The sequence below is a fragment of the Diachasma alloeum genome, unplaced genomic scaffold, assembly GCF_001412515.2.
Source record: "Diachasma alloeum isolate Michigan unplaced genomic scaffold, Dall2.0 Dall_scaffold_00269, whole genome shotgun sequence".
Lineage (NCBI taxonomy): Eukaryota > Metazoa > Arthropoda > Insecta > Hymenoptera > Braconidae > Diachasma > Diachasma alloeum.
This window is the reverse complement of record NW_021680408.1, coordinates 1267659-1289959: the sequence shown is the minus strand read 5'-3', so window position 1 is coordinate 1289959 and position 22301 is coordinate 1267659. Positions and strand designations below refer to the sequence as shown.

At 35.4% G+C, this 22301-nt stretch overlaps 1 protein-coding gene across 1 annotated transcript in view; it reads right to left on the bottom strand.

Moving 5' to 3' along the window:
- LOC107037638 (homeobox protein OTX1 B) overlaps positions 1-22301 on the bottom strand; it is a 74736-nt gene that overhangs the window by 51294 nt on the left and 1141 nt on the right. The window lies entirely within an intron of this gene.

Here is a 22301-nt window from a genome sequence, read left to right as displayed (position 1 = left end):
GACCACTTCGCTACTGAATTATTTGATTAACGAATCAGAGTTGATGCAGCAATTTTGGTAGGGGAGGCCGGGGCAATATGAAATGGGGGTAGGGGGACAGAATGAAATGCGGGGCAAAATTAAATCAGTAGAGAAGTGGTAAAAGGGTTCAAGTCGACCCATCTCCCAGTTGACTTTTTGAGGAATATCTCCGAACCTAAGGGAGATAGCGAAATTTTCGTAATTACATTTGTTGTAGCTCTCAATCGGCTCTACAAAAAAGGTTATAATAAAAATTTAGCTATCTCCCTTAGGTACCGAGATATTCATTGAAAACTGGTCAATAGTCAAAATTGACTTACACCGTTTTACTACTTCGCTACTGAAATAGTTGTGAATTTTCCATTCACAATAATAATAATATATTATAATTGTATTATATAATAATATTATACACTGTTAAAATTTTTCGTTTGAATTTTCCGGTGGCCTTTTTCGACATTTTTATCGAATTTCATTATCACTGAAATTTCAAGGAATTTCGTCATTGAAAATTCAGAATTTCGTGGAAAATCAAAGAGTACTATCAATTTCAGTTCCATTTTCCCCTGAAAATGAGTAGAAAACCAGAAAATTCCGGTAAATATATTCTTGAATTTTCAGGATAGTGACACTGAATGTGATTTAGGGGGAAAAAATAATGAAATTTCAGATTTCACTGAAGATTCAAACCTGAAATTTCATGATTTTTTTCCCCCTAAATCACATTCGGTGACACTGTCTTGAAAATTAGTAGTCAACTGTCCATGAAATTTCGTTTTTTTTCTAACAGTGTACTGATATCTGTAGTGAATTGGTAAACTAGGATAAGTGCATTTCAACTGAGGACAATTATCAAGCGATATCTCGTAAATAAAAACAGATATCGAAATTTTTGTCAAAAACTTTTTTGTAGCCCACATCTCCCTCTACAAAAAAGGTTCTAATAAAAATTTTGATATCTGTTTTTATTTACGAGATATCGCTTGATAACTGTCCTCAGTTGAAATGCACTTATCCTAGTTTACCAATTCACTACAGATATTCATCACAAAAAATTGAAATCTTGTTTTCATCCAAGATTTTCTATATTTCAAAAGATTTTAAAATCATTTAATTTTAAAATCTTTTGAAATTATTATTTCAATTTTCAAATAAAAGATTTTGTAAATTTCAAAATCGATTTCATTATATAAATAGGGGAGGGTGGGGCATAATAACACTTTTGACTTTTCTTTCGATGTTCAAAACTCACAATCAAATTAGTTAATTGACTTCAGTCAAAACTCATCACAACCAGAAATAGTTGATTTTCCAAAGAAAAAAAAATGCCATTTCATCAAAAATTCAATGAGTTATTAAGCTTTCAAAAAAAAAAGTCATAGGCGTTCATTTTGCCCCACTACCCCTCCCTCAAAAACGTATTTTCTTCCGTGCGGATAATTCACAAATGAGCACAACCAATCTCAACAAATTCCCACAATCTCCTCTTCCCCAAACAATTTATCTGCTCCAATCGTCGGCCCATAAAATTACGTTAACGAAATACGTATCAAAAAGGGGGATCTTCTCTCCATCATAAAAATATTCATCATCCTACGGTCGAGGGAGGGAGTATAAAGCCCCCGAAAATGTCCCGCTGATAATAACAACAGACTCCGTTATCACCGAAAATCTAGCCGGTAGTGTGACTGGGGTGGGATAAGGGCCAAAATATTTGAAAAATCGTGGGCGTGGGGGGCACCAGAGAGGAATTAATCGCAATGACTATTTCAATGGGACCATCGAATAGTGGTGGGTTCAATATCGGGCTCTTGGCATCCCTCAAAATGCGCAAGGAAAAAACCCGTGGCGTGTTGTGTATACTCGTGGGGTTTCTGAGTGGAGGGGCTTTTCGGATATTCTCAAGGGAACTCCTGCGGCTCGCTCATCCCCATAGCTACGTAATCACTGGCAAACGAGCCGTTTATTGCCAAGAATGCACACACTGTGCTTTCGATCCCTCACACCCTCTACTTCTCGCTAATGGAATCGACAGTTTTTTTTCTAGCAGTGGTTTCATTGACATCTCCATGTATGGGATGTACTTGTGATGAATACCTACGCGGAGAGAAATATTCAATAAAAATTACCAGAAAAAAGACGTAAAAATTATGTCTCGAAACGTAATCTAGGAGCGAAGTAAAATTCAATAAAAAGTATCAATCGTCACGTAAATTCTACGATCTGTTCCGTAAAAATTACTCATCCGTTCGACGCCTCACGGCTAGCCATGAGTCACCGTGAGGGGGAGATTTTAACAACACGTTCCGTAATTTTTCCGCAACTTTTCGTAAAAATTCTTAAACATCCAAGAATTTTCATGTTCTGAGGCATATAAGTCTTGAAGTTTCTGTTAGATTTTACAACTTCCAGAAAAATTACGTGACTTTTTCGTATTTTTTTGGTGACAGACCCGAAAATTTACTGAACGTTTCAAATTTATTCTCTTATATTCCTATAGAAATTCACTGAAAACGATTCTCGCTTGCGGATTACGTGAAATGTTCCGTAATTTTTCTTGAATATTTCTCTCCGTGTATCTCTTTTTCACACGGAGAGAAATTTTCTGAAAAAATTCTAGTACGAGTACTGGAAAAAATCACAATCCACCGTCTGTGAAAAATTCGACTGCTGTTAAGGTACAATTTCTTGGTATTTCTGATAAAATTTCTGGGGACTTCTGTGAAATTTTCACAGAAATACTGGGAAAAATTCACGTTTTCCCCAATAAAATCCCTAGTGCCGGCACTGGAATTTTTTCCTGGCCGTCACTTTTCGCCTCTTTTCCGGACTAGCACTAGAATTTTTCTAAAAAAATTCTCTCCGTGTACTCTTCTATTTTCGTGATGGAATGTGATAATGAATAATGAGTGAAGAGAGGAAAAATGTTTGTTATCTCATTGCCAAAAATATATTACACATCCAGAAAAATAGTTCATTGGAATATAATTAAAATCTTTTTTCGAAATTTTTTACTTGTTCCGAATGAAAGAATTTAATTATATCAAATAAACGATATTAATTAAAAATGACAATTTATTAATAGTAATAAACAACCATTTATTTAATATGAACAGAAGGTCAGATAAAGAAAATTTTAATTTAAATTTTGATGAAAGCTCTTAATTCCTTTCGTACTATTTAAATAAACTTTATTTAATTCAAATGAATAACTTTTCTGGGTTTATCTTATTACGAATAATTTTTTAGTCATAGAAAAATCTGAAAAATACCATACATTAGTATAATATAACATTTTTTACGTTTAAATATAATAGAACTTGACGAAATTTTTATCAACTGACAGTTCTACTGATATTTTGAAGAATTACGCAATGAAAAATTCACATTTGGATGGAAAAACCGATGGAAACTGTGAATTTCAGTTCAGTTATTTCATGGAAATCAATAAAAATCGGGAAAGTTTAAATACATATATTTTTGAATACATATATTTTTTCCATTGAGTTGAAAACTCACTGTAATTTAGTAATAAATGTTTCTGTTTCAATCAAAAATTCACGTAAGATCATTAAAAAATTTAGAATTTCCTGGGAAATTCCTTGAAAAAACTTTCAGGAACGTTCAGTTAAATGGCAAATTGGTAGAAAAAATCCGTAAAAACACAATATTTTTCCAAAAGTGATGACTAAAGAAAAGTCGAATAATTATTCGAGATTGCAAATCTTGAAAATTGCAAGAATTTTCAAACATCCACAACCACATTTAAAAAAAATCAAAACACACTTCAACATTTATAATAATTTTGGATTTTATCCCACTGAAATAATTAAAAATCATCCCTTCTCCCCAAACGTTCTATTCCCTCGATGAAATATTCTTCATGTTCTTTATATTTTTTAATAAATAATCTAGTAGCGAAGCCGTAAAACGGTTCAAGTCAATTTCGACAATTGACAAGTAGTTTTCAATGAATATCTCTGAATTTAAGGCAGATAGAAAAATTTTCGTCACAACCTTTTTTATAGCTGTCAGTTCGCTCTAAAAAGAAGGTCATTATGGAAATTTTGGTATCTGCCTTAGTTTCAGCAATATTCCTCGAAAACTCAGCTAAAGGCTAAATCGACTGGAATCCTTTTCCCTTTTCGCTACTGAATTGTTCACCACCAGTAATTTTTCATCAATAAATATTCCCAACCGCCTTTGCCTCCATCTAATTAACAAAACACCCGCTGATACTCCCCTAATGTGTCACCTTTCCCGGTGTCACGTTCGGAAATTTTCCATTCATTCCCGTCATTCAAAGCGCCCGATATGTATGCCAACAAGTGTTGAAAAGTCGTTTCGAGATTGAAGTGAATTTCAATGGTGGATAAAATGTAATTCACATACACCCGCACGTCCCTCCGATTCTCACGGAAAAAAATATCGCCCTCTCTATTTTTCCGTATAAAGGAGCACCTTCCAACCCAGAATTTATAGGCCAAGGAGAAATGAATGGAAACCAAATGGACAAATGGTTCGGGTAGTGTCCCACCCCTAGCGGCTGAAAACGGGGCGAGACGAATTAATTTATATTTCCTGTTGAGGTCAGGTTCCCTCAGGTGAGAAGATACACCTTCAAGTTCACTGACACTAACGTGAAATCATGTAAATTGGAATTCCATCGACGTAGGGAGATATCCAATTTTCAATCACATGTATTATCTGGAAAATCTACACTGATAGAACGGATTAGTTATTGTTAACGACTGGATTTTGGTGGGAGGTCAGGGTCTATTCGGTCTCATCAAATGTTCATTCGTTAATAGTTAACGAATGTATATTTGAGGAGCCTTGTTTGACTTGACTTTCGCCATTCAAGTGAACCGATCGTTAACTATTAACGAATTCATTTGGACGAATTCATTCATTTGGTCATATTCAACTCTACCATTCGTTAATAGTTAACGATCGGTTCACTTGAATGGCGAAAGTCAAGTCAAACAAGGCTCCGCAAATATACATTCGTTAACTATTAACGAATGGTAGAGTTGAATATGACCAAATGAATATTCGTTAATAGTTAACGATCGGTTCACTTGAATGGCGAAAGTCAAGTCAAACAAGGCTCCGCAAATATACATTCGTTAACTATTAACGAATGGTAGAGTTGAATATGACCAAATGAATATTCGTTAATAGTTAACGAATCTCGTTTGGAATAAATGAATCATTCTATCAGTGTAGATCATTCTATCAGTGTAGAATATGCATATGAAGCTGTAAAAACTTATCACTCCGTACACTGAGAGAAAAACGACAAAGTTCTCAAGCAAGTCTTACTTGTGCCAAGATGAAAGGTAATAGGGTTTTTTAATATAAAAAATTTTCCCTATCCAGCATCTCCTCTGTATGCCCATCCCTCATATTGTTAACCCATTTCTCACCCCTCATATTATCTATATGTTGTAGCCTCCGGGCTGTTACTATACCAATCAATCTTCTATGTATACACGATCTATGCGCGCGCTGATCTATTCATTTGTTGAAATGAAGAAATGGAATTCAGTGAATTTCATTTTCTGATGAAAACCTTACAAATGTTGATAATACAAGAGAATTAGACTAATGATTGAAGTGAATAGCGAAGTAGAGTAAAAGAATCTATAAAGAATTTTTCATTTTCAATTAATTATCTTCAATTTTTAAAAATAATCGGTCTCCATAATAGGATATACATGTGAAATATATATATATATATATATATATATATATATACATTTTGCACGCAATTACAACTGGCCTCCGCTACATCAAACAGACGGAGTCGCCTCCGATTTTTGAAAATTTTTCGGTCCCCCGCTCGAAAAACATACTCCTTCCGGGTTAAATCCCTCTGGGTTTTAACATCGCGAAATGTGTGTGGTCTGCGTGGCGTCCTGAACTCCAGAATTGTGGAATCGCCCATTTCAAAAAGTTGGGTTAAACCCAGAGGTACCTAGTCGCCTCCGATTTGACGCAGTGGCCTCTCAGAGAAAAGGCGAGTAGGATAGCCACATGTAGTGTATATGGAGGCGTATATGTACGCTGTGCATATATATAAATATATATATGACGTGAAAATAAAAATTTACCACTGAAGAATTTGAAATTATGTCACTGAAGAATTTGAAAATGCCGCCTTTTTTTGTGAATAACTTCGTGTCACATATTGACCAATCAGAATTAAGGATTAGCGATCAGGCAGTTTCGAGATATTTCGATATAAAACAACTTCACGTTTCTTTCATCTTTAGTAAAATAGGATCAATCTTCTATGTATAAACTTGTACCATATTGTTGTCTTGTCTTGTTTGTAAATATCTATCCATGTTAATAAATCTTGTTGAATTTTGAATCTTGAATCTATATAAGAAAAGGGATAATAAGAATAACGATGCTGATAACATTCAACTAAGTTGAAAGTCTGACAAAATTAGGGAAAAAATCTTATTCACTTCAATAACATGAAATAAACAATGAATTATACATGATGGAATAAAATCATGTGCAAAATCAAAGCAATTTCCGCCACGGACTGAACGCTTATTATTTCCCTCATTGACAAAAAGTTTTTCTATACAACCCGACAAAATCTGATGACCGAGGAAGTAAAGAAAAAAAAACCTGGAAAAAGGCAGAACGAGGGCCGAAGAAAGAGACAACAACGGGAAGATTACAAACGTTTTTGTGGCTCCTTAGTGGGAAAAGATGTAAACTGAAGACTCTCAAGTTTACGCATCGGAGATGCGAATCTCGAGTATCAAGCGTGCGGCCCCTTGACGCCTGATGCCTGCAGTGCGAGAAGACTACTTAGATACAGCGACGTTTCCCCCCTCCCCCCCCCCCCCCCCCCCCCCTCATTTTCTACATCGCCTTTACATCGAACCGACGCCCCTTCAAATACCTTTTGTAGTCCCAACCATGTCCCCTTAACGCTTCGATGAACGTTTTCACGCGATGCATTTTTACTCATACCCTTCGGTGTCGAACGACGGGGCTCTTCTAGCGCCATGAGTAAATATTCACAGTATCGGGAAGTTAGTAAAGAACTTTTTAGCATTTGTTGGATTTCCGATTCATTGAATATTTTTTTTTTCTTCACCGACAGTGAGAGTTCTTTCAGCGGTTATAACTCGAGATTGGCTGAGTGGAATCTGAAAAGTTTGACGCCATTTTGAAGGTATTTTTGTGGTTTTTGAAATGAGTTTTAATTAAGTGGAATTGTGTCGTTGGGTGACGAGATATTGATGATTTTAGAAGGTCTGTTTTTTATTATTTCACAAGTGCGATAAATTTCATTCAATTTTGTGCATGTCGATAATTTAAAATCGGCAGAGTAAGATTCGAAACATTTAGCGCCATTTGTAAGGTATTTCCATGACCTTCAAAATGAGAATTCATTCGGCCAGATTAAACCATTAGGTTGCGAGATTTAACACTCGAAAGGTCTATTTTTCATTATTTCACAAGTACGTAAGTGTCTTCTTACTTTTTGCGCGGGTCAATGATTCAAGATTAGCAGAGTAAAATTCAAAAAATTTGACGCCATTTTGAAGGTATTTTCATAACTTTCAAAATGAGAGTTTATTCGTCAAAATTAAACTATTAGATTATGCAAGATTAAACAATCAAAAAAAGGTATATTTCATCACTGGTGCGTAAAGTTAACTTTTACGCACGCTCCGTGTCAAATCCTATTTTTCATCACAAAGTGCGAAAAATGGAGTTCGGAACTCGTGGGAAAAGTATTCTTTGGCCCTTCGGCCAATATTATACAGGCCCCACGGGTCAAAAAACACTTTTACGCACTCGTATCAAAATATACTATTTTTCATTATATCACAAGTGCGAAATTATTTTCTCTTTTTGCGCAAGTCAAGATCGGCAGAGCGAAATTCAAAAAAATTTGGCGCCATTTCAAGGTATATTCATAACCTTCAAAATGACAACTCATTCGTCTAAATTAAACCATTAGGTTGCGAGTTTGGACAATCAAAAAGGCATATTTCATCACTAGTGCGAAAAGTGAACTTTTACGCACGTTCGCGTCACAATGTGTGGAAAATAGAGTTCGACACTCGTGGGAAAAGTATCCTTCAACCATTCGGCGGGCGTTACACAGGCCCTACGGTTCAAAAAAAACTTTTACGCACTCGTATCAAAATATACTATTTTTCATTATTTTACAAATGTGGAAAGTATCTTTCATTTTTTCCGACAACTGGAAAAATCCTAGAAAATTCTGCAGATCATAAGGACCTACTCAGAAACATGAAAACAGGCGTGTACATTTGATGACTTGAGAAAATCGAATTTCTATTACTTCACAAGTGCGAAATTGTCTTCTCGTTTTTTGCGCAGGTCAATAATTCAAGATCGACGGAGTGAAATTCAAAAAATTTAGCGCCTTTTTTAAGGTGTTTTCATAACCTTCAAAATTAGATCTCATTCGTCTAAATTACACTATTAGGTTGGGATATTAAACAATCAAAAAAGANTCGGCGGAGTGAAATTCAAAAAATGTAGCGCCTTTTTTAAGGTGTTTTCATAACCTTCAAAATTAGATCTCATTCGTCTAAATTACACTATTAGGTTGGGAGATTAAACAATCAAAAAAGGTAGATTTCCTCACTAGTACGAAAAGTGAACTTTTACGCACGTTTGCGCTACAATGTGTGGAAAATAGGGTTCGACACTCGCGGAAAAAGTATTCTTTGAACCTTCGGCGGGCGTTACACAGGTTCCATGAGTCAAAAACCCTTTTACGTACTCGTATCGAAATATACTATTTTTCATTATTTCACCAGTGCGGAAGGTATCTTCAACTTTTTGCGCACCCGTGTCGCACGATATCTTCTGTGATACATCAATGAGCCTTAGACGTGTTGAGGAGGGGATGAAAAACAAATATAGGGGAGCTTAGGGCAAAATGGACCAGGCGGGCAAAACGGACCGTAAGGCAAAATGGACCGCTATGCCAAAATGGACCCCTAGACGGAAAAGTAATATTACTTTCACGTCAGCCGTCCATTTTACCCTGCAGTCCGTTTTACCCCCCTGGTCCATTTCGCCCCATCCTCCCCTATTCATTTTTCGCGCCGAATGTGTAAAGTTCAGGTTGTGCATAAAAATAAGGCCTCCCGACGACTAAAAAAATCCTAGAAAATCCTGTAGATCATTAGGCCCGACTCAGAAACATGAAAAAAGGTGTGTGAATGAGGGAGTGAGTCCCCGTTGCACAAGCATGAAAAAAAAATCTCCATACGAAAAAAATCGGTGGCACAATCGTTAATTAACGAGTGAAGCCTCCACGGAGTTCTTCCCCGAGAGATCGCAAAACTACTCTCATAAATTTTGTATACAGAAGCTTGAGAGAGGTAACACCCGGTATGTGTATATGTGTTGGTATGTTGAAATATAAAAGAGCTGACGATGTGGGCGGGAGAATGGAGAGAAGCAGGAGAAATACGAAAATATTAAAGTACAGTCGTTAAAAAAAATTAGAAAACACATTTTTAGTAAATTGAGTGACGCTCTTTGCGACGTGTACAGTCGTCTTGCAGAGTATCCACACAGAGAAATAGAAAAATACATTTATTCATATTTCATAATGAAAGTTATTCTTTCAAATTTTAAAAACGATTCCCATCATTTCTATTTTTTCAATTTCAAGCCATTAACTACTATTTATCAAGTAATACGGGATAATATTTTTTATAACATGATCTGTCGATAGGTAAATGTATTATGCATTTGCGATTTTTTTTTGTCATTTTTCTTGTTTTTTTTATAATTTTTTGTATCTTATCTCAACATTGATATTCTTGATGAACAACTCTTGTGATTTCTTTAATTTGAACATAAAATAAAAAACTCTCTACACCTATATTTGAATAAGATTCTTCGTAATAGTCTAAGATTACTCGTCAATAGTCGAAATGATTAATGTAACTGCCGAAAACTATTTTTATCAGATGTTTTCATTGATTTTTATTGAGATGTTTCTCCCTTGGAAAAAGTATTACTTGAATCAATTTCAAACAAATACGATCTTACGGTGAATATGAATTATTTCTGCTTGAGATACATTTACTCGAATCAAATAAAACAGTCCTTGGCGTCAAGTCACATGGATTCACCACAAAAATGGAAAAGTTCTATTTTTTTAACTTAATATAATCTCCAGTCGAGAAATTTTCTACTTTCATGAATTGATAAAAACTTCGTACCTAGGAGATGATTACATTGAGGAATGAATTGAATGTTGTTTTCTCGAATGAAGCCGATGTTTAAATTGAGCTTTCCGTACATCACATTGAACGAAATTTGTGATATCCAAGTTTATGTTAAATTGCCGTAATCTGTGATTCTGTTATTGTAAAGTAATGGGATTTTTTTTAGTCAAGAAATATAAACTTCTTTCAACTCACCGACATCTTACTACAATCTCAAAGCTTTTTCCGCGTAACAATATTCATCCTGATTCGACATACGAAATGCTCACTTCAATTATAATTTACTTGGAACAACGTATGATCGTGTTGATTGAGATAACACCGTATTTAGTCATGAGAATAAATTTGATTTTTGAGTAAATCAACGAATTTCTGGAGTTTGCAAATTTTTGGCTAGAAAAAAATCAAACACTCTCATTATTGCGACAAATAAAAGGAACTTCAATTCTAGAGAAGTACGATTTCTCCCAATCAAATGCATCTCAAGAAGAGATCACTCCTGTTCACTATGAAATCATGTTTATATGGAAATTAACAAACAAATGATAGTTGCTTCAAATGAAATTCTCGATAAAATTAATTTTCCTGTCAGAGAACATCCAGTTCAAAAATAGCATATCTGAACTCCTGATCCCGAGATTACTTATCCTGGCCCAAAAAATGAGAAATTTCAGATTCAGCGAAGTCAATGTCTTCCATTTGGAAACAAAACTGAAATTCCCTAAACCCCCCAGTATTTTAAATTTCAAAAATGGTTAATGACAAATAAAACAAACAAAAGGAACTTCAAATAAAAGGAACTTCAATTCTAGAGAAGTTCGATTTCTCCCAATCAAATGCATCTCAAGAAGAGATCACTACCGTTCACTATGAAATCATGTTTATTTTAAAATTAACAAACAAATGACAGTTGCTTCAAATGAAATTCTCGATAAAATTAATTTTCCTGTCAGAGAACATTCGGTTCAAAAATAGCATATTCGAACTCTTGATCCCGAGATTACTTATCCTGACCCAAAAAATGGGAAATTTCAGATTCAGCGAAGTCAGTGTCTTCCGTTTGGAAGCAAAACTGAAATTCCCTTCACCCCCCAGTATTTTAAATTTCAAGAATGATTAATGACAAATAAAACAAACAAAAGGAACTTCAAATAAAAGGAACTTCAATTCTAGAGAAGTTCGATTTCTCCCAATCAAATGCATCTCAAGAAGAGATCACTACTGTTCACTATGAAATCATGTTTATTTGAAAATTAACAAACAACTGACAGTTGCTTCAAATGAAATTCGATAACATCAATTTTTCTGTCAGAGAACATCCGGTTATGGTTCAAAAATAGCATATTCGAACTCTTGATCCCGAGATTACTTATCTTGACCCAAAAAATGGGAAATTTCAGTTTCAGCGAAGTCAATGTCTTCCGTTTGGAAGAAAAACTGAAATTCCCTTCACCCCCCAGTATTTTAAATTCCAAAAATGATTAATGGCAAATAAAACAAACAAAAGGAACTTCAAGTAAAAGGAACTTCAATTCTAAAGAAGTTCGATTTCTCCCAATCAAATGCATCTCAAGAAGAGATCACTACCGTTCACTATGAAATCATGTTTATTTGAAAATTAACAAACAAATGATAGTTGCTTCAAATGAAATTCTCGATAAAATTAATTTTTCTGTCAGAGAACGTCCGGTTATGATTCAAAAATAGCATATTCGAACTCTTGATCCCGAGATTACTTATCCTGACCCAAAAAATCGGAAATTTCAGATTCAGCGAAGTCAATGTCTTCCATTTGGAAGCAAAACTGAAATTCCCTTCACCCCCAAGTATTTTAAATTTCAAGAATTGCTTGATTTTATGCGTTAGCCTGTACACCATCTACACGGTGAGTCCCTGGAATGAAAAAGAGCGCCCGAGGCATATCATGAAAACGAAATGGTCTCCAGCCACGTTAGATGACACATGGGTTATAGTACGAGAGAAGCGGGTAGTAGTCGACTGTCGCTCTGATGGTTCTCTTTTCATATATACACTAATATAATACAGAGATAGCCCGTTAAAAAAAAAGGAGAAAAAACGGAGATCCGAGAGAGTGAAAAGAGAGGGGCTACGGCGGGTGGTGGAGGGGGTGGGCGAGGGGAGCCTCTTTCTTGCCGCCTGGCGACGGATCCTGCGATGAGCACAGTAGCGGCAAATAGCCATAAATATAAAATATGTCCCCGTCCTTTTACCCTTTTACACTAACACTCCGAGCCCTCCTCCAGACTCGGAGTACCACTGGTGCTGGGTAATATATATCGATTCCCGTCGTTCCTTCTCTCAACCGAGAAGATGCTCCTTTGAATCTATATATGTGGTAGAAAATGCCTCAACACCTTTGTGTACAACATTCCATGCCTTCCGCTGTTTCTATTCGACGCTCCCCCCCCTCTGGCTTTCGTATGATATAAAACTGAATTAAAGAGGAAATAGGAATTTTTTCATTCGTTTGGACGTGTGGTTGGAGCTTCTTGTTGGGTCCAATTTGGAATATATTGTGCTCTTCTTCCACTTGTTTTGATTGCGTCGCGGTCTGTGTTACTGATAGTTAGCTTCATTTGGGATTTTCTTTTGAAGTTGTTTTGGGGAGTAAACGAAAAATATTTGTCCTAAGTTGGTGAACGAAGTTATAGGTATTTTTATAATTCTCAACTACTTCCACAAAAGTTTCGTTCCTTATTTCCCATTAAACTAAAATAAAACCATTGAACCGATTCAAATCTGAAAACTGAAGACCCTATTGCAGCGTCCGATAGATATTTGTGACATGTCGCCAGATATTCACGCGCGATAATGTCCACCGAATAAACCAACACATTAAAGATTCTATTCCCAAATGTATAGAATTCAGAAGATGAGACAATATTCTTTCCAGTCTCCAGGAGAAAATAGTCCAAATCAGATTAGTGAAGTTCTTGGTTTCCCATGTTTCCTGAAATCTTGCCAAGTCTCAATGTGAAATATTTATCTCAATGTGCAATATCCTTTTATTCGTCTCAATTATCAATTTTTATAATTCTCAACTACTTCCACAAAAGTTTCGTTCCTTATTTCTCATCAAACTAAAATAAAACCATGGAATCGATTCAAATCTGAAAACTGAAGACCCTATTGCAGTGTCTAATAGATATTTGTGACATGTCGCCAGATATTCACGCGCGATAATGTCCACCGAATAAACCAACACATTAAAGATTCTATTCCCAAATGTATAGAATTCAGAAGATGAGACAATATTCTTTCCAGTCTCCAGGAGAAAATAGTCCAAATCAGATTAGTGAAGTTCTTGGTTTCCCATGTTTCCTGAAATCTTGCTAAGTCTCAATGTGAAATATTTATCCCAATGTGTAGTATCCTTTTATTCGTCTCAATTATCAATTTTTATAATTCTCAACTACTTCCACAAAAGTTTCGTTCCTTATTTCTCATCAAACTAAAATAAAACCATGGAATCGATTCAAATCTGAAAACTGAAGACCCTATTGCAGTGTCTAATAGATATTTGTGACATGTCGCCAGATATTCACGCGCGATAATGTCCACCGAATAAACCAACACATTAAAGATTCTATTCCCAAATGTATAGAATTCAGAAGATGAGACAATATTCTTTCCAGTCTCCAGGAGAAAATAGTCCAAATCAGATTAGTGAAGTTCTTTGTTTCCCATGTTTCCTGAAATCTTGCCAAGTCTCAATGTGAAATATTTATCCCAATGTGCAATATCCTTTTATTCGTCTCAATTATCAATTTTTATAATTCTCAACTACTTCCACGAAAGTTTCGTTCCTTATTTCCCATTAAACTAAAATAAAACCATTGAACCGATTCAAATCTGAAAACTGAAGACCCTATTGCAGCGTCCGATAGATATTTGTGACATGTCGCCAGATATTCACGCGCGATAATGTCCACCGAATAAACCAACACATTAAAGATTCTATTCCCAAATGTATAGAATTCAGAAGATGAGACAATATTCTTTCCAGTCTCCAGGAGAAAATAGTCCAAATCAGATTAGTGAAGTTCTTGGTTTCCCATGTTTCCTGAAATCTTGCCAAGTCTCAATGTGAAATATTTATCTCAATGTGCAATATCCTTTTATTCGTCTCAATTATCAATTTTTATAATTCTCAACTACTTCCACAAAAGTTTCGTTCCTTATTTCTCATCAAACTAAAATAAAACCATGGAATCGATTCAAATCTGAAAACTGAAGACCCTATTGCAGTGTCTAATAGATATTTGTGACATGTCGCCAGATATTCACGCGCGATAATGTCCACCGAATAAACCAACACATTAAAGATTCTATCCCCGAATGTATACAATTCAGAAGATGAGACAAGCATGCCTGCGCACAGGCGCATTCATTCCAATCTGCAGGGACAAGTCGTCCGAATCATACTCCCGGTGAGAAGGTCGGACGCGCAGGAAACCCGTTCTTAATATATACATTCATTGGCAAAAGGCGTTCAAGAAGCGAAGTGGCGGCACGTTGGCAATGACGGCAGTTCAAAGTTGATTTTTTCCCTTTCTAAATTCGTCCAAAAAAAGATAATGAATTGAAAAAAGAATAATTGAAAAGTGATAGCGGCAGCCAGTGGAAAAAAAATATATACGAAAGGAGAAAAAAAAATCGTAAAAAGTGCCGCCACAACGAGAAGTGTGGAACTATAATGAATATGAAATATAGATCTTGTCGGTTGAATATTTTCGTTTGCGAAAAAAATGCATCAAAAATCATCGCGGACGATATTTTAATGAACGAAAAATAATAAAAATTCAAACGAGGGGAATGGGAGAACAAAATATCTCTCAACTGTATTCATCCGGCATTCTTCGATCATTGTCCGACATTTTTGGGCCTCCGAGAATGCCGCACTGCGGCATGCGTCCAGGTGTTCTGCCCCGACGGTGTCCTCGAAGGCCTCCAGCCCCCCATGGTGTTTTCACGAAACCGCTAATTAGGTGGCTATAACGACAGGCAAAACTACCAACCAACACTTACGCCTCTTTTCTTCATTTTCGGAGGTTTGAAATACAAGAGGCTCTTCTGTCAGTCCTTTTTCTTCTGCGGTTTTACAATGGCTAGTTGTTGTTGGAGGAAATCCCAGTCGTTTTGTAGGCGTTCAATAGATGTATCTGCCATGTTTTCATGTCATCAGTAGTAGTCGCAGAGCTGTTTGCTATTTTCTAGACTGTTAAAAAATTTTTTTTTGCTCTATTTCACTTCGAAAGTGACAGATTGAGATTAGATTTCGCAATTTATAATTTTCATTTGGATGTCATTTTTTCCCTACACCGTTAAAATATTTGTCGGAAATTTCTGGTACACGTAAAAAACGTCTGAATAAAATAATAATTCGTCTGAATTTCAAACATGAATTAAGATGTTGGGGCACCTGTTTGTCTGAAGTTCAGACACATTTTTATTTTATTCAGACGTTTTTTAGTGTCTGCAAAATGTCTACAAAAGGTGTGTGAAATTCAGACAGTCATTTTGCTTAATTACCACTGAAATTTCAAGGAATTTCGATGGAATTTTCTAGCGAATTCGCAAAGGTTTTCTATCAAATTTTTTCATAAGCGAACATAGCGCATGTGTACTAGTGCAAAAGTTTATAGTTTACATTTAATAGTTGACTGATTGATATATTAATTTGTTCATAATATTTTCTGTTTGATAACCCATAAACGAAATAAGTTGAAAATGTTATTAATTGCTTTTTGCATTACGCAGTATCAATTTTAGTTTAGGAATTGTCTCTTATTCAATTCCTAATAATGGACTTGTTCTCTGATTTTCATTCAAAATCAAGCAATTTAATGCCAGTAACGATACCTAATTAAAATGTTCAATGTCTCTACCATTTACCGTTGATACACTATGGAATATGGCGACCAGTGATAATCCTGTTCCCTCTAGAACTCGACTTTCAGGAGATATTTTTTGGAAATGATATTAGTTACGTCTTGAAGACGGGACCGGGGCTCGTAAATCATCGATACAACAACGGACCCGACTCCAGATTTATGGCAGCGAGTGTTTGTCAGGTGAACACCCAATATGCCACAAACCCTGGCACATAAGAATCACCTCTTTGACCCTGATTTATTCAAAACTTAATTCTGTTTTCATAAAACATTGTATTTGTGGTAGAAATCTCTAGCTTTCGTCACAAAAATTTCTACTTCAGACTGTTTATATTCTATGGATGATGTCAACGGATTGAGAAAGTAATCGCATTCCCGGCGATAGGAATGATGAGCCAGAGCATATGGAATATCACAAGAACAATTTCTTGAGCTGAGAAAATAGCAGAAATATTTTATCAATTTATGGTGGGTTTCAGGCATGGGATCGGTACTGAATGAAAAATTGCATTCATCACCAGGTCCACAAAGTATTTTAGTGGAGAAGATAATATCCTCGAAACGATTATCAGAATTCGAAATAAGAAGATGCACTACTGTTAAAACTTTTCGTCTGAAATTTCCGGTACACTTTTTGGAAATTTTTATCGAATTTAATTACCACTGAAATTTCAAGGAATTTCTTCATTGGAAATTTAGAATGTCGTGAAAAAATAAAAAACGGCTGTAAATTTCAATTTCATTTTTCTCTGAAAATGAACAATTCCGGTAAATATATTCTTGAATTTTCAGGGCAGTGACACCAAAAGCGATTTAGAGGAAAAAATCATAAAATTTCGGATTTCACTGACAGTTCAATACAATTTGGCACTGAATATGCATTTGAGATGACAGATTGGAAATTCAAATAAATTGAACAATTATGGTCCTTATACTGCTTAAAATTCTGGAATTTTACTGAATTTTCAGTGCAATCTGAAATTTCATATTTTCTTTTTCCTAAATCACAAATTAGTAGTCAACTGTCTATGAAATTTCATTTCTTTTCTAACACTGTAGGGTTACTGATTTCCTTTAAGGATATCCTTAAGGATATCCAAGTACGTCGTTCAAATTAGCAACTTTTTTTCAATCAAAAATTCAGTTTTGCCAGAAAACTTGCCCTCCCCATACTTTTCCGGATTTTTCATTGTTGAATACATTTTTTCGGGAATTTCTTCAATGAATATTGTGAACAGTATTTTATTCAATTTCGCAGATGACTCTCGTTGGTCTAACCTCTGATGATAATACGGCAACACTGCTCATGTGTTCTATATACCCTCGTAAAGTCGGTCCGAGGAGGCACTTGAGCGCATCGTTGCCAGACGTCAGGAACGCGCAGATTCAAACCACCCAATATGGCCGTCGTACCAATCAAGAATTTTTCAATTTTACTATTATGGATGCAATGTGTTGAATTTCATTTTTTATAAAATCGTTTTCTCGCAAAAAATGTTCGGAAACTAAGGTTGATTAAACAATTGCAATCTTTGCATTCACTGCGACCCATGTCACTATTCCATCCTCTTGCGGCTAAAAAATACTCTTGGTATATTCTATAATCTCTGAAGAGGATGTCGCCTAGAAAATAATTGCTCGAACTTCTTAGATATCCTTATAATTCATCATTCACAATTTTCAGTTTACAGTATTTTGAGTCATTCTCTCATCTCCTGACACAAAATAAATGATTTCTTGAACTAGGAAATTCTCACTTCATCGGGAAGTCTTCATGTTGACGTCATGAACGCTTTAAGGAATTCGTCCACAAGGACTTCTCTCTCTCATTCTAAGGAATTCTTGTCCCAAGCCATTCGTCTTCAAGAGATAATACAGTCGGCTGAAGAAATGAGTTTTGTGATATTAGGTTGTTTTCTCCCAGTGTATATGAAGAACTATGAACTATTGGATTGAAGATGGAAGAATCCAGCACTTATGGACACAATGTGTTGAATTTCATTTTTTCTAAAATCGTTTTCTCGCAAAAAATGTTCGGAAACTAAGGTTGATTAAACAATTGCAATCTTTGCATTCACTGCGACTCATGTCACTATTCCATCCTCTTGCGCCTAAAAAATATTCTTGGTATATTCTAGAATCTCTGAAGAGGATGTCGCCTAGAAAATAATTGCTCGAATTCCTTAGATATCCTTATAATTAATCATTCACCATTTTCAGTTTTCAGTATTTTGAGTCGTTCTCTCATCTCCTGACACAAAATAAATGATTTCCTGAACCAGGAAATTCTCACTTCATCAGGAAGTCTTCATGTTGACATCATGAACACTTTAAGGAATTCGTCCACAAGGAGTTCTCTCTCTCATTCTAAGGAATTCTTGTCCCAAGCCATTCGTCCTCAAGAGATAATACAGTCGGCTGAAGAAATGAGTTTTGTGATATTAGGTTGTTTTCTCCCAGTGTATATGAAGAATGTGGGTTTTATTTTTTTTTTTTCGTGTTTCGGCTGCAGGTATACGAGAAAATCAGTTTCTTGGACTTCACGTGTGACAGACGTCTTCATGCTCCACAGGGCATTTCTCGGGCTCCTCGCCTTTTGTATTATTGTATTATAACCGAGCACGCCCGGACTCGGTGTTATAATAAAGAGTAATCGTGGAAGTTGGGTCCCTCGGGACGAGTCATCTCACGATTCTGTACGAAATCTCCGAAATTATAAAGAAGGAAATGAATACGTGATGAGGTTTTCACGTTCACGTTCGAAGAAAATTGGAATTTTATGGGCAGTTTAGTCGTAATTTTCAGGAGACTGACGTTGAAGTTTTTTTAGAAAGGGAGAGAATTAGGAACTTCATATTTTTAAGCAACAGAAGGGCGGAAGTGTTCCAACTGGCCTGAATTTTCAATCAAAACATGAATATTCAGTGAATTGAGGTAGATCCCTAGAAATGGGAAACGTTTTTCTTACGATTCGCTCCATGTTTTTCATAGATAATGTTTATAATAGTCCCCAATTATTGAAAAAAATGTTAACTGGCTACTACACAGTTTAGGAGATAATGAATCATGAAATCCGGGCTTCTAACACGCGAGGCATTGGCCAAACGGGGGTTATGGGCCCCCCCGAACTTGATTTTTCCATCTTATGAGAAAACGGTTCTTACACGGAGAGAAATGCTCAGTAAAAATTACGGAACTCTGACTTCACTCACCGATTACGGAATCGACTCAGAAAATTTAAGTGACGGTATCGTAATTTTTCACAAGAGATTCAGATAAAAATTACGGAACGCTCCGGAAAAATTCCGTGACAGTTCCGTAAAGTTTCCTACCACCACATTTCGCTCCGGAATTATGGAAAAGATACGTAATTTTTATTGAATATTTCTCTCCGTGTACGATGTTCTTAAAAAACTAATCCGCGATCGACGGATAAATTCCGAATACGATGAATTTTTGTAAAATTTTGTAACTACATCGTTTCCACGATATTCACCTCTAAAAAATGGAAATTTTGTGAAAGCATTTCTTATTTGATTCAAAAAATCATTAAAAAAATAATTTCTTATTTGAGTCAAACAGTTATTGTTGCCTGCATTAACAACTCGTGAAGATGAAAAAACTCAATAACTTATGAGAATACAATAAATTAAGTCATTTAGAATTTTTCCCGGAAATCCGTAGGGACTAACTTTTTGGTCCGATTGTCTTGGGATATACCTTAAGGATATCCAAGTACTTTGGCGATTTTATCTCAAGTGAAATGTTTTTCTACTCTTGTAGTCGAACATCAGACCTTTTATTTGAGCTCCATTTGACTCTAACTTGGAAGTAGATTGATAAAATAATTTAAAAATCGCAATTTTTGAATATTACGAGCATTTTCTATAAATAATTTATGAACAATCAATTTTCCACCATAAAAATCATTGGTTCGGAATCGTAACAAATTTATTCATATTCAGAATTTTACCAGAAATCGATTTCAGGGCTAAAAAAATAAGGTTTTGAAAGTTTGAACAACTTCAATTATTTAGCAATGTAAAAATTGTTACAAGAAACCCACGTACTCTTTAGAAACAATGAATTGAATTTGATTTGAATTATTTATTCATAAACAACGAATGTTTAAAAAAATAATAATTCAGTACAAAATGTAATTTGAATAACGCTGAATATTCATGATTTTTTTCAAATTCTTCTGACGCAATTGAATTGACAAATCTGATGATTGAAAATGCTTGAATCTATAGTGTGGTTTATACTAAACTCTATTCCGCTGAAAAATCGAACAGAAAGCTACAGTTTTCATCGATTTTATCATCAAATTGTGAATTAACAATTTCGTTTCCTAATTGTCCTTTTGTTCTATTCTCTGAATCTCAATGGGAACTTTCTGTTGCTGAAATTTTCGGTGTATCCGAAGAAACTGAAGCATCATTTCGGATTTTCGGTATTCATAACAGAACGAACGCTGCGAATAACGAACTTTCTCTATCATTAAATCGTTTCAACTGTCACAAGTCTAGTTTTTCTGTTTTTAAGAAAAGAAAATACTCCCTTTTCTGCGCTCCACAAATCATTTTCGCAATTTGTAAGCTGTCCACACTTACAAGAAAAGAGATTTCCTTTCTACAATTAGCAGCGATGACGAGGCATCAGAGATAATGGACTGACAACTCGCGCATTTCTCAATACAAATACATTGAATGTGATGGAAAACATGACACGCGAAAGGAAATTAATGGCCACATCAAACGGGACTCAAATAGGTAATAATTCTGCTCTATTTTCCACTAACAAAGGAATAAAAATAATCAATTACAAATTGCATAAACCATGACAATTTTTTCTTCATTCAAATATCCCATGTCCCAAAGAATTGATTCTGTCAACAGCAATTTCCAACAAAAGAAATTTTGCTCCAACATCCAAAAATACAATTAAGAGCTGAATAACCCTTTTGTAATTTACGATATTGCCCGAACCAACGATGCGATTTTAACGCGTCTACTCTCATTTTTAAGCTGAAAAAAAGACGGTGGAGTTGAAAAAAAATCGCGGAAGTTTACTCTGCCAAACTCAAGAAATTTACTACGCAAGTGCAATTTGCATTCGTTCTGCTCTAATTTTTGAGAAAAATAAAATAAAAAACAATCTAGTAAATTATTTACTCTCTCCCCCCTTTCTGATGCTTATGAAAAACATATCAACAAAACCAACAACAATAGAATTTCGAAAAATGACATCATCTATGCAACAACTGTTCTGTTCAATTTACTCCTACTCTTCGAACTCTCCAATATCACCTAAACCAACGATGCGATTCGAGGGCGTCTGCTCTTATTTTAAAGCTTGAAAAAAGACCGTGAAATTGGAAAAAAAATTGTGAAAATTCACTCTACCACAGTCGAGTTATTCACCACGCAAGTTGAACTTTCATCCAACCTGTCTTAATGAAAAAAAAATCTAGCGCCCCCCTCCCCCCTCCTGATGCTCAACAAAAACATTTCAACAATAGTATTTTAAAAAATGACATGATCTACACAACAAATGTCGTGTCCACCCACTCAAAAAACACCTTGAAAGATCCACCGAAAACCCGTGCTCCTATGCAATTTTTTTCTAAATTTTGCAATATCTCTTGAACCAACGATGCGATTTGAATGCGTTTACTTTCGTTTTAAAGCATCAAAAAAGACCTTGAAATTGAAAAAAAAATCATGGAAATTCACTCTACCAAACTCGAGTTATTCACCACGTAAATTTAATTTTTATTCATTCTGTCCTAAAAAAATAATCTAGAAAATTTCCCCCCCCCCCCCCACACTTTTGACGCTCAACAATAGTATTTCAAAAAATGACATAATCTGTGCAACAAATATCCTGTCCACCAATTCAAAAAACACCTCGAAATATCCACGGAAACCTCTAAATCCCCAATTCCCCATTTGTTGACATATTCCGTTCACTATCGATTCGTGTGATTGTACTTCCAGTATTCCACCTCTCGATTCATGAATAGAATCGAATTCATAACACTGAAATTCCCATTCACCCATCTCCCAAAATTCATTACCACCCCCCCCCCCCCCCCCCCCCCCCC